Below are 12,662 nucleotides of genomic sequence, written 5' to 3'. Positions count from 1 at the left end.
TCGTTAAAGTCTTGGAATACTGCTGGAGCATTACAAAGTCCAAATGGCATAACAAGGTATTCAGTCTTGGTTTGTTGTGGAAAGGGAGCGATCCAGTCAGGGATACATCATGTAAATAAAAAACATATAAAACAATGATTGTGCAGTATTGTGGTTATATGTTGGCTTGGTATGAATCTTGGCTCTAATGGAGAACCTACTTACAGCAACAATAAAGAAAATTCGCTTTTGTCTGACTCAGTCAGGTAGTATGGAATTGGTGATGTTTCTTTAAGGTAAACGTTAGCCTCATCCGGTCCTCACATAGGTGGGCTATTCCAGTGAATATTAGTACTTAAATCCCAGTATGGTATATGTGGATAGAAAGCAGAGACAGCCCAATGGTGTAGGTTGCAAACGAACAGGATTTATAATCGGTAAGGGTAAGGCATGTACTCACACTTTGTACAATAAAAACGTGCACATAAAGGTATCTTTAGCGCTGGATAAGTTGCGCCCGCTGTAGTGGTGACTCCCCGTCTTCCTCTACCGCCAGACGAGCCGCCGGCAATGGCGTCTGACGTCACTTCCTTCTCGCGTCTATCCGCATCCGGTGGAGGTAGATTATGACGCGCTGGGAGAGGGTCTGCGGGAGAGTACGAACGTCTGGAGTTCTCTCTTCAAGGCAGCTGCAGCTTGATGAGTCGGCTCTACGCGTTTCGCTGCACCATACAGCTTCGTCAGGAGCATCATGACGTGTGGTTGTGGGCGTCATATATTTATACGGTGTGGACTAATTGGCTACTCAGTGTCATTCTAATTGGACTCATTCTTACATTCTTTAACCCACAGGTTTGCCTAAAAATAGGCACAGAAAGACTCTGTGGTCCAAACATAAACTAACTGTTCTGTTAAATTACATAGCTAAATTACATGGCTAAAATACACAAAATACAATCTTTAATAACATCCAAAATTTAAATTAATATACATAAATTTAAGAAATAAAATAAATTTAAAAAATGTAAATTAGATCAATTAGATATATAAAATATATTTCATATCTCATAAAAATGTCGACTCATAATGGTTTAGAGGTTGCACTTAAAATAGCGTGGATCGGGAGAGAGAAGAGACAGAGAAACAGGTATTAGTACATAGGACTGTATCTTTTATGGATACTTAAAAAACTACATTATTATAAAATTGATAAAAATATTTTTTATATGATACACCAATATATCATTCTGCTAGAGGTAGATTTAAAAATAAAGGCGACTGGAGCATAAACTAAATTCTGCACGAATTAATAAGAATTCAGATATTAAAAATAGATAGAAGTGTTCTTATTTAATAATTTCATACAAAAATATTATTATACTAAATTTTATTCTAATAGCACATACGATAGTGTAAAGTGAGTGTAAAATAATTTATAAAAATGTAGAAAATATTTATCAAATTATCTATTTAGAACATGAATATGCATATTAAAAACATGAATATACATATTAAAAACGGGCACAGTTGAGAGGCGTAGGTGGAAAAAGAGTCCACAATAAATTACAAATGCATTAATTATGTAAAAAGGGCAAAATTTCAAAGTCTGAATTCAAACCATGTGGAATTAGTGTGTTGAGTTTGTGAATCCAGGACATTTCCCTCTTACTTAAATCTACCTCTCTAGAACGACCCCTCCAGTGTTGTTTAACATTTTCGATAGCAATAAATCTAAGGCTATCTGGATTTGATTGATGGTGTTTGGCGTAGTGATTTGAAACGCTATGGGTTAAAATACCCCTTCTAATATTGCTTAAATGTTCGATAATGCGGGTACGGATGGGTCTTGATGTCTTACCATCATATTGTAACCCGCATGGGCACTGGAGGACATATATTACAAAATCGGTGTAACAATTCATATATTGCTTGATTTTAAAAGACTCTTTACTTGTATGACATACAAAGTTAGTTTTTTCTTTCAATTTGTGCTGACAGTCCTTACATGATGCACAGCCGTAAAATCCTGTCAGGTTTTTAAGCCACCCCTGGTTAGCCTCATTTGAGCTTCTTAAAGCGCTTGGTGCAATTAGATTTTTAATGTTCTGTGCCTTCTTAAAAATTATTTTTGGTTTGTCCGGTAAAATTTCCCCTAAAATAGCATCAGATTTCAGAACATGCCAGTGTTTGTGCAAAATTTTCCCAATATTTTTGGCTTCTTTGTTAAAAGTAGTCAAAAATGCTGTGTCATATGGATTATTCAAATTGGGAGACTTTGTCTTCTTCTGTGGCTCTAAAGTTTCCTTTCTATCCAAATTTTTAGCCTTTCTTAGTGCCGTATCCAAAATCTCCCGGCTATAATGTTTTTCCACAAATCTTTTTTCCAAAGTTTTACACTGGTCATTAAAAATATTATCTTCGGTACAATTTCTACGAAGTCTCCTATATTGACTATAGGGGACTCCGTCCATCCATTGATGGTGATGGCAACTTGATCTTAGAATAAAATTGTTGCAATCGACATTTTTAAAATGTGTTTTTGTTTTTATGGTACCTCCTTCTATATATATGTTCAGATCTAGATATTCAATAAAAGTCTCACTTATGAGTATGTGTAAATTTAAGATTAAAGTTGTTACTATTCAAATCTAAGATAAATTTCTCTAAACCTCCTTTGTCTCCCTGCCAGATAAGGATAATGTCATCAATGTAGCGCCGCCATAGGACAAGGTTCCCCCCCAGCTCGCCCCCGGACCAGATGGTTTGGTCCTCCCAATATCCCATGAAGAGATTGGCGTAGCTGGGGGCAAACCTCGTTCCCATGGCGGTGCCACATTTCTGAACATAGAATGTTTTATCAAATAAAAATAAATTTTTTTGTAGGATGAATGAGATACTGTCTAAAAGAAAATGGATCTGTAATTCATGTAACTCTGGATCGTTTCTAAGGAAGTGCTCAACCGCTTGTAAACCTAGATGATGCGCAATCGATGTGTATAATGAGCTAACATCTATAGTTGCTAGTAGGTAATCCTCTTTCCATACAAATGTGTCCAGAGTTTTAATGATGTCAGAGGTATCCTTCAAGTAGGATTCCATGTCTTTTACATAACCCTGGAGAAAGCTGTCAATATAGGCCGACAAATTTGATGTAAGTGAATTAATACCTGAAATTATTGGCCTTCCAGGTGGATTCTGAAGACACTTATGAATTTTGGGTAAAATGTAGAAAATCGGGATTTGAGGTGTTTTATTACATAGGAATTTGTATTCTGATTCTGTGAGGATACCCGTATCTCTCCCCCTTCCTAACAAAATATTGAGATCCCTATTAAATTCCTCCGTTGGGTTTTTCTTTAAAATATCATAAGTGGTACTATCGCCTAAGAGGCGGTAGACTTCCTTTAGGTAATCTTCTTTATTCATTATTACTGTACCCCCGCCTTTGTCGGCCTTTTTAATGACTAAATTTTCATTTGTAATGATTTCTTCTAGAGCTTTCCTTTCATCTGAGTTCAGGTTATTTCTAATGGAAGATTTTGTATTTTTGGCGAGTACTTCAAAGTCTTTCACAATCAAATCATAAAATACCTCTAGATGTTTCCCTTTATAATAAGTTGGGTAAAATAACGACTTCTGTTTTAATGTCGTATGTTTAAACTTGCTCTCCTCAGGTTCACTTATGAGTTTTTCCACATGTAGTCTGGACTCCACATTTTTACTTTGAAAGAATCTTTTTACAGTTAGTTTTCGGAGATAGCGATTGGCATCTAAAAATAGGCCAAAATTATTGGGCCCTATAGTTGGTACGAAAGAGAGTCCCTTGGAAATCAGGTTCTTTTGTGGTAAGGTTAATTCTACTTTACTTAAATTAAAGATGCTTTTTGTATCTATACTTACTCCCTTAACTAATCTTTCCCTTTTCCTTCTTTTTCCTCGTTTCCCTCTCTGATGTTGTCTCTTTTTTGGTATGGCTTCGGGTCCCTCCTTTCTTTCGGAGGAGTATATGTGTTGGGTATCTCCCAAACGCTTAGAGTTTTGTCCATATCTAAAAAAGTATTTGATCCGGTAGCCCCAATAGGTGACCTGGATCTACTTGTTTTTTGTTGTCTATCCAACTGGTATCTATCTCTTTCCCTTTTTCTTTCTTCCCTTTCTCTTTTCATTTCCTTTTCTCTTCTTACCTCTTTCTCTCTTTGATATTCCTTATCTTTTTGTTCTTTCTCCCTCTGTTCTATTTCTCTCTGCTCTTGGTGATAGGCAAAATCCCTATCTCTCTGTTGTTCTCTATATCTTCTGATGTCTCTTTATCTCTAGTACTTTTTTCTCTTTCCTCTTTCATTCTAAATTCTTTTTCTCTCTGTCTTTCCCGTTCTCTTTGTCTCTCCCTCTCTCTCCGTCTTTCCTCCTCCATTCTAGAGTCTCTCTCCCTTACTTTCTCTCTTTCTGTTTGTTGTTCAATATCCCTACGTTTTTCTCTTTCCTCAAATATTGTTTTATCAACCACAGTTTTATTAGGTACATATGGAGTGGCTGATATGGGATATGGGTCTCTGTGTCTCTGTTCTTTGTGTTCACTGTATGTGGTGTATGGTTTGTTCTGCCCAGGGACATAATTGGTATCTCTCCTGTGGGAATTGTTACTATAATATGGTTTTTCTGATCTTGAATTAGTATTACCATATCTATTATCAAATTTCCTATCAGGCCGGATACGATGCTGGCCCGCATGCTGAAAGACAGGCAAATTAAATACAACATCCAAGCTTTACGCTTAAAATCTGGTACCCCTACTTCAAACCCACAGAAAATAGTAGATGAATTCGGCTCCTTCTATGAGACACTCTATAATGGTGAGAAAGTGGCACATAATCCTAGCACGAGCAGTAAGCTAAGAGATTTCCTGGCTAGCTCCAACCTGGTGAGATTGACAGAATCAGACAGAGCCTCCCTAAATGCCGACTTCACACACGAGGAGTTGACACAGGCCATTAAGGAACTCAAACCTTCAAAGGCACCGGGGCCGGACGGCTTCTCAGGGTTATACTACAAGAAATTTATCAAATTACTTGCCCCAATGTTGCTCCAAGTATTCAACGCTATTTTAGCGGGAGCCCCCATCCCCAAGGAGATGTTACAGGCGTCTATATCAATCATCCCGAAACCAGGGAAAGACCCACTAGACTGCAAAAGTTACAGGCCCATATCACTAATCAATACAGATATCAAGCTATATGCAAAGTTATTGGCCAATAGAATATGTCTTATCCTACCCAGACTCATACATCCAGATCAGGTCGGATTTATCAAGGGCCGACAAGCCGCAGATAATACCCGTCGATTTATAGATCTGATAGATTTGGCCACTATTGACACTGCTCAAAGTATGTTGTTAAGTCTGGACGCCGAAAAGGCTTTCGATAGGATAGACTGGCCCTTCCTAAAGGAGACGCTTGCGGCATTTGGCTTTGGAGATCGGGTGAGTGATGCGATTCTATCGCTGTACTCTAACCCCACCGCCAGGGTTGTACACCAAGGCTACCCCTCTCGGCCCTTCCAAATTAGGAGTGGTACGAGACAGGGTTGCCCATTATCGCCCCTCCTATTCGCCCTCTGTATCGAACCCCTGGCGGCGCAAATCAGAGGAAACCCTGACATCTCAGGGTTAAACGCATACTCCCAAACCCATAAAGCGGCCCTGTACGCAGATGACATCCTCTTGATGATCACGAAACCCCTCACCTCACTACCGAACTTATTTGACCTGCTAAACAGGTTTTCTAAAATTTCCGGCTTCAAAATCAATCAAGCCAAATCTGAGGCTCTCAATGTCAATCTCCCCAGCCATATAGAAAAACTATTAAAACTAAACTTTAAATTTCACTGGCAACACAAATCTATAAAATATCTGGGTGTCCACATCACCAGAAACGTTAAAGAAATATACGACGCAAATTACCCCAACCTAATCCGGACACTAAAATCAGACCTACAAAAGTGGACATCTAAAAGGATCTCCTGGATAGGAAGAATCCATAGTGTTAAAATGAACTTACTCCCCCGTATTTTATATCTCTTCCAAACTCTCTCAGTGCCACTCAGATTGAAGGACCTGCACTCGCTTCAATCCGACATCTCCAAGTTTATATGGGGAGGTAAAAAACCAAGAGTCAGCAAAATTAATATGAAAAGGCCGGTCTTGGCTGGGGGTCTAGCGGTACCCTGCCTGTTATCATATTACAAAGCGGCACAGTTGAGCCAAATTGTGCAATGGCAGTCTGACCCGAGATCTAAGAGATGGGTCGAATTAGAGAGCGCAGCCTGTGAACCTATAGAATTACGTAATCTAATCTGGCTCCCCAAAATGGTGCGAAAAGGCGCCAACATGCCGCTATCCTCAATGACCAACTCATTGTCAATCTGGGAGGCCACAAAATTTAAACATTCCCTCACAACGACACGCTCTATGATGTCACCCCTGTGGAACAATTCCGAGTTCGTGCCGGGCCTATCGGTCGGTAATATCTCAATTTGGAAAAAGAAAGGTTATAATCGGATTAAAGATCTGGAAGGCCATGACAGAAAAGTTAAGACGTTTGATCACATCAGATTAGAAAAAGAGATCCCCCACTCAGAATTCTTTAGATACCTCCAGATCAGGGCGTTCTATAACAAATTTGCCCCGTACCCACAATTGACACCCTTCGAAAAGCTCTGTCTGGCAGAGACCGACACAAAGGGACTTACCTCGCAGCTATACAGCGAAGTGATCAGTTCTAGCAAACAAACCCATGAGATACCCTCATTTAGATTGCGCTGGGAAACAGACATCGGAGAATGTCTGGAAGACGAGGACTGGAGTGCTATTTTTCTAGCCACAGCAAAGTGCTCCATATGTACCTCCCTCAAGGAAAACGCATATAAGGTCCTGATGCGATGGTACCTTACCCCACTAAAATTATCAAGGTTCGTGCCGGGATCCTCCCCGCTGTGCCCGCGCCAATGTGGAGGATCAGCAGACCTGCTACATATGCTGTGGTCTTGCCCGCGGATCTCCTCATTCTGGGAGACAATTAGACTTTGGATACAGAGACTGTTTGATCTCACTATTCCCCCAGATCCGTGGCTGTTTCTCTTGAACAGACCACTAGCGGGTCTCTCTAAAGCTCATAATAAACTTATTGCTCACTTTGCACTCGCAACGCGGTGTGAGATCGCAGCACTATGGAAAAGCTCAGACATACCAACCATCCCAAAAATTCGGAATCGTATCTGGTTTATCTGCCAGATGGAAAAGTTAACGAGTCTGGTTAACGACACTGGCGACAATTATCTAAAAGTCTGGACGCCTTGGCTGGCACAGACAGACATCCCGGGGTTAGAAAGGGCATCAATCTGGCTATGATAGTTTCCAAGTCCGTTCTCCTTGGGAGAGGTGTGCTACACCCATGCTCGGCATAAGATGATTACATCTCAAACAGGTAACATACCTAGAGAGGCAGCGTAACAAATCTGAGACACACTCACGAACACTAGCATCCATCCCAACCCCCTCTTCCCCCCCTCCCCCCCTCTTCCTCTTGGATCAATGTTTGTCTACCGGTTTGTCCGTCCGTATGGTTGATTGTTTGTCGGTCTTCACGTTTGTTTGTCTACCCATGTAGTTGTCTACCTGTCTATGTATACGTCGTCTGGATGAGTCGTGTGTCAGCCGACTAATCGGCAGGGCGGTTATTGATTCGGTGACTGAGCTTTTACACCTGGTCCCCCCCGATTAGAAGGGGGGTTTGACACCATAATATGGACCCCGGAAAGCGAGCCGTGTCTCGATACCCCTTTAGGCCCACCAGTCTGACCACAGATTAAAGTTCTATTCCATTGATATTAGTAACATTATACTTCCAGATACACTGAGAATCACCATGACATAATGTATTTTGAAATGTATTGTATTGTATAATATTATAAAATTATAAACTAATAAAATTTAAGTTACAAAAAAGAAAGGAAACTTTAGAGCCACAGAAGAAGACAAAGTCTCCCAATTTGAATAATCCATATGACACAGCATTTTTGACTACTTTTAACAAAGAAGCCAAAAATATTGGGAAAATTTTGCACAAACACTGGCATGTTCTGAAATCTGATGCTATTTTAGGGGAAATTTTACCGGACAAACCAAAAATAATTTTTAAGAAGGCACAGAACATTAAAAATCTAATTGCACCAAGCGCTTTAAGAAGCTCAAATGAGGCTAACCAGGGGTGGCTTAAAAACCTGACAGGATTTTACGGCTGTGCATCATGTAAGGACTGTCAGCACAAATTGAAAGAAAAAACTAACTTTGTATGTCATACAAGTAAAGAGTCTTTTAAAATCAAGCAATATATGAATTGTTACACCGATTTTGTAATATATGTCCTCCAGTGCCCATGCGGGTTACAATATGATGGTAAGACATCAAGACCCATCCGTACCCGCATTATCGAACATTTAAGCAATATTAGAAGGGGTATTTTAACCCATAGCGTTTCAAATCACTACGCCAAACACCATCAATCAAATCCAGATAGCCTTAGATTTATTGCTATCGAAAATGTTAAACAACACTGGAGGGGTCGTTCTAGAGAGGTAGATTTAAGTAAGAGGGAAATGTCCTGGATTCACAAACTCAACACACTAATTCCACATGGTTTGAATTCAGACTTTGAAATTTTGCCCTTTTTACATAATTAATGCATTTGTAATTTATTGTGGACTCTTTTTCCACCTACGCCTCTCAACTGTGCCCGTTTTTAATATGTATATTCATGTTTTTAATATGCATATTCATGTTCTAAATAGATAATTTGATAAATATTTTCTACATTTTTATAAATTATTTTACACTCACTTTACACTATCGTATGTGCTATTAGAATAAAATTTAGTATAATAATATTTTTGTATGAAATTATTAAATAAGAACACTTCTATCTATTTTTAATATCTGAATTCTTATTAATTCGTGCAGAATTTAGTTTATGCTCCAGTCGCCTTTATTTTTAAATCTACCTCTAGCAGAATGATATATTGGTGTATCATATAAAAAATATTTTTATCAATTTTATAATAATGTAGTTTTTTAAGTATCCATAAAAGATACAGTCCTATGTACTAATACCTGTTTCTCTGTCTCTTCTCTCTCCCGATCCACGCTATTTTAAGTGCAACCTCTAAACCATTATGAGTCGACATTTTTATGAGATATGAAATATATTTTATATATCTAATTGATCTAATTTACATTTTTTAAATTTATTTTATTTCTTAAATTTATGTATATTAATTTAAATTTTGGATGTTATTAAAGATTGTATTTTGTGTATTTTAGCCATGTAATTTAGCTATGTAATTTAACAGAACAGTTAGTTTATGTTTGGACCACAGAGTCTTTCTGTGCCTATTTTTAGGCAAACCTGTGGGTTAAAGAATGTAAGAATGAGTCCAATTAGAATGACACTGAGTAGCCAATTAGTCCACACCGTATAAATATATGACGCCCACAACCACACGTCATGATGCTCCTGACGAAGCTGTATGGTGCAGCGAAACGCGTAGAGCCGACTCATCAAGCTGCAGCTGCCTTGAAGAGAGAACTCCAGACGTTCGTACTCTCCCGCAGACCCTCTCCCAGCGCGTCATAATCTACCTCCACCGGATGCGGATAGACGCGAGAAGGAAGTGACGTCAGACGCCATTGCCGGCGGCTCGTCTGGCGGTAGAGGAAGACGGGGAGTCACCACTACAGCGGGCGCAACTTATCCAGCGCTAAAGATACCTTTATGTGCACGTTTTTATTGTACAAAGTGTGAGTACATGCCTTACCCTTACCGATTATAAATCCTGTTCGTTTGCAACCTACACCATTGGGCTGTCTCTGCTTTCTATCCACATATACCATACTGGGATTTAAGTACTAATATTCACTGGAATAGCCCACCTATGTGAGGACCGGATGAGGCTAACGTTTACCTTAAAGAAACATCACCAATTCCATACTACCTGACTGAGTCAGACAAAAGCGAATTTTCTTTATTGTTGCTGTAAGTAGGTTCTCCATTAGAGCCAAGATTCATACCAAGCCAACATATAACCACAATACTGCACAATCATTGTTTTATATGTTTTTTATTTACATGATGTATCCCTGACTGGATCGCTCCCTTTCCACAACAAACCAAGACTGAATACCTTGTTATGCCATTTGGACTTTGTAATGCTCCAGCAGTATTCCAAGACTTTAACGAAATTTTCAGGGAACTCCTTGACCAATACTGTACGTCGTTGTCTACCTTGATAATATCCTAATCTTCACCAAGTCCGTTCAGAAACATCATGGTCATGTTAAACAGGTACTACTACGTCTATGAGAGAATCATCTATTCGCTAAATTAGAGAAGTGTCAGTTCCATCAGACCACAACGGCCTTTTTAGGTTATATCATCTCTGATACTGGTCTTGCCATAGATCCAGCCAAGGTGAAAGCGGTCCTGGATTGGCTCCGTCCCACGACTCTGAAAGCCGTACAACGCTTCCTAGGCTGCCGAAGATTCATACAGAACTTCTCCTCTGTCGTAGCGCCCATTACGGCCTTAACACAGAAAGGTGCTGATCCCACCTAGATCGCTCCCTTTCCACAACAAACCAAGACTGCATCCGTGGAAAATCTTAGCACATTTTCCTGGAAAGGTTTGAGAAGTATCCTGTTGGGTAACATCTTTTCATTTTATTTTTATTTTTATCTTTATTTTTTATATAGAATTTATCATTTTGAAGGAAATTGTGGCGCCTAGGCAAGTCATTTAAGTATAACAAGGTATTCGTAATGTCCGTCTCGGGTGTTAAAGGCCATCTTCCACTCGTCCCCCTGACGGATTCTTACTAGATTGTAAGCTTCTTGTAAGTCCAGTTTGGTGAAGATTGTGGCCCCCTGCAGTCTGTCAAAGAGTTTTGAAATTAACGGTAAAGGGTACCGGTTCTTTATTGTTATCTTGTTAAGGCTCCGATAATTGATGCAGGGTCTGAGGGATCCATCCTTTTTCTTTACAAAGAAAAAATCAGCTCCTGCGGGAGATGAGGATTTCCGGATAAATCGCCTCTGTAGATTCTCTAGAAAATATTCCTTCATGGCCTAGGTTTCTGGAGGGGATAACGGGTAGGAACATCCTCGCAGGGGCAGTAGATCGATGGGGCAGTCGAATGACCAGTGAGGTGGTAGTTCCTCAGATTGTGCTTTGTTAAAGATGTCTTGGAAGTCAGAGTAGATTTCAGGTAAGTGTATGTTTACCTATTCCAGTATTGAAACCCCGCATAATTTTTTGGAAGAGACGGAGCAGTTCTTCAAGCTTCATTGGAAGGGCTCCGAGTCACTCCAGTCTATGCAAGGGTTATGCACTTGGAGCCATGGAAGTCCAAGGATGTCATAGACCATAGGGGTATGGATGACGTCCAATTGGATTCTCTCGGTGTGAGCCTCTCTTGTCCGCAACTGAAAGGAAATGGTTTGCAGAGATATAAATGCAGGTTGTAAGGGGCGGTCATCAATGGCCTCCAGTCCCAATGGGTGCTTCTTGTGTACTAAGGGAATTTTATTTCTCTCCATAAATCCCTGGTCAATGAAATTACCCCATGACCCTGAATCCAGAAAGGCCTGTGCGGTGGTATGGAAGGTATCGCCGGTTAAAGTAACTAAGCCTAGTTGGCATTTTTTTGGGAGGAGAAGGAGATAGTGTTCTCAGTGTGATTCTCCTGGTTCTCACTGGGACATGGCGTTTCCTGACTTGTGAGGACAAGCAAGTACCTGATGTCCGATGTTACCGCAGTATAGGCAGCATCCGGCATTGCGTTTGCGTCGTTTCTCGCCGGGAGATAGCTTATTGCCGCGGAATTGCATGGGTTCCTCCAGGTCCGGCGGAGACGGGTTAACAGCCCCTGTGTAAAAACTGTTTAAGGGTTGTATACTTTGCTTGCGCCTGGTTTTTTTGGCCCATCTTTCCTGTAGCCGCTGGTCTACCCAGATGCATAGGGCGATGAGTTCCTCCAGTTCTTTGGGACGTTCCTGTTCCACGAGTTCGTCCTTCAGATTCTAGGAGAGGCCTTGCCAGAAGGCGGCTGTCAACGCTTCATCATTCCAACCGGTTTCTGCGGCTATGGTGCGGAACTCGAAAGCGTACCAGGCCACGGGACGGGTACCTTGGCAGATATGTAAAAGGGATGAGGCAGCAGAAGGTGACGAGGTGATCTGCGGTCAGTAGACCTGGCAGTGGAGCACCGGTGGTGATTTGGTCATGGCTAAACATCTAATTCCGCCTGATGCATAACCTAAAGATGGGAAAGCGTGTGTTTGTTACAGCTGCAGCATCCGTTATTCAAACACTTCACGCGTTGTGTACATCGGAATACCGATGTCATGACGCGGGATGTCTTCCAACCTTACCGCCTTAAGACGCGAGTGTGGTGAGTACAGAAAATTACATTTTAGAGTTCTGGTTTTTAAACACCTTAAATTGACACAGCAGCACAGTACTGTACACATTGCAATTCATTCATTTCATTGCACCCGAAGAAACAGAATCCATGAAATTCAAACAAAGCAATCGCGATAAGCGCGGGTGCCTGGGGCGATTAGCCGCGTTCATGCT

The 12,662-nt window shown here is 40.5% G+C and overlaps 1 protein-coding gene across 1 annotated transcript in view; it reads left to right on the top strand.

Annotated features, from left to right (window-relative positions):
• The window catches only part of ADGB (androglobin), a 542,000-nt gene that overhangs the window by 272,631 nt on the left and 256,707 nt on the right, over nucleotides 1-12,662 (top strand). The gene's annotated exons all lie outside the window — the stretch shown is intronic.

The sequence above is a fragment of the Ascaphus truei genome, chromosome 4 (assembly GCF_040206685.1).
Source record: "Ascaphus truei isolate aAscTru1 chromosome 4, aAscTru1.hap1, whole genome shotgun sequence".
Classification (NCBI taxonomy): Eukaryota; Metazoa; Chordata; class Amphibia; order Anura; family Ascaphidae; genus Ascaphus; species Ascaphus truei.
The sequence above is the reverse complement of the archived record's forward strand: the minus strand, read 5'-3'. Positions and strand labels throughout refer to the sequence as shown.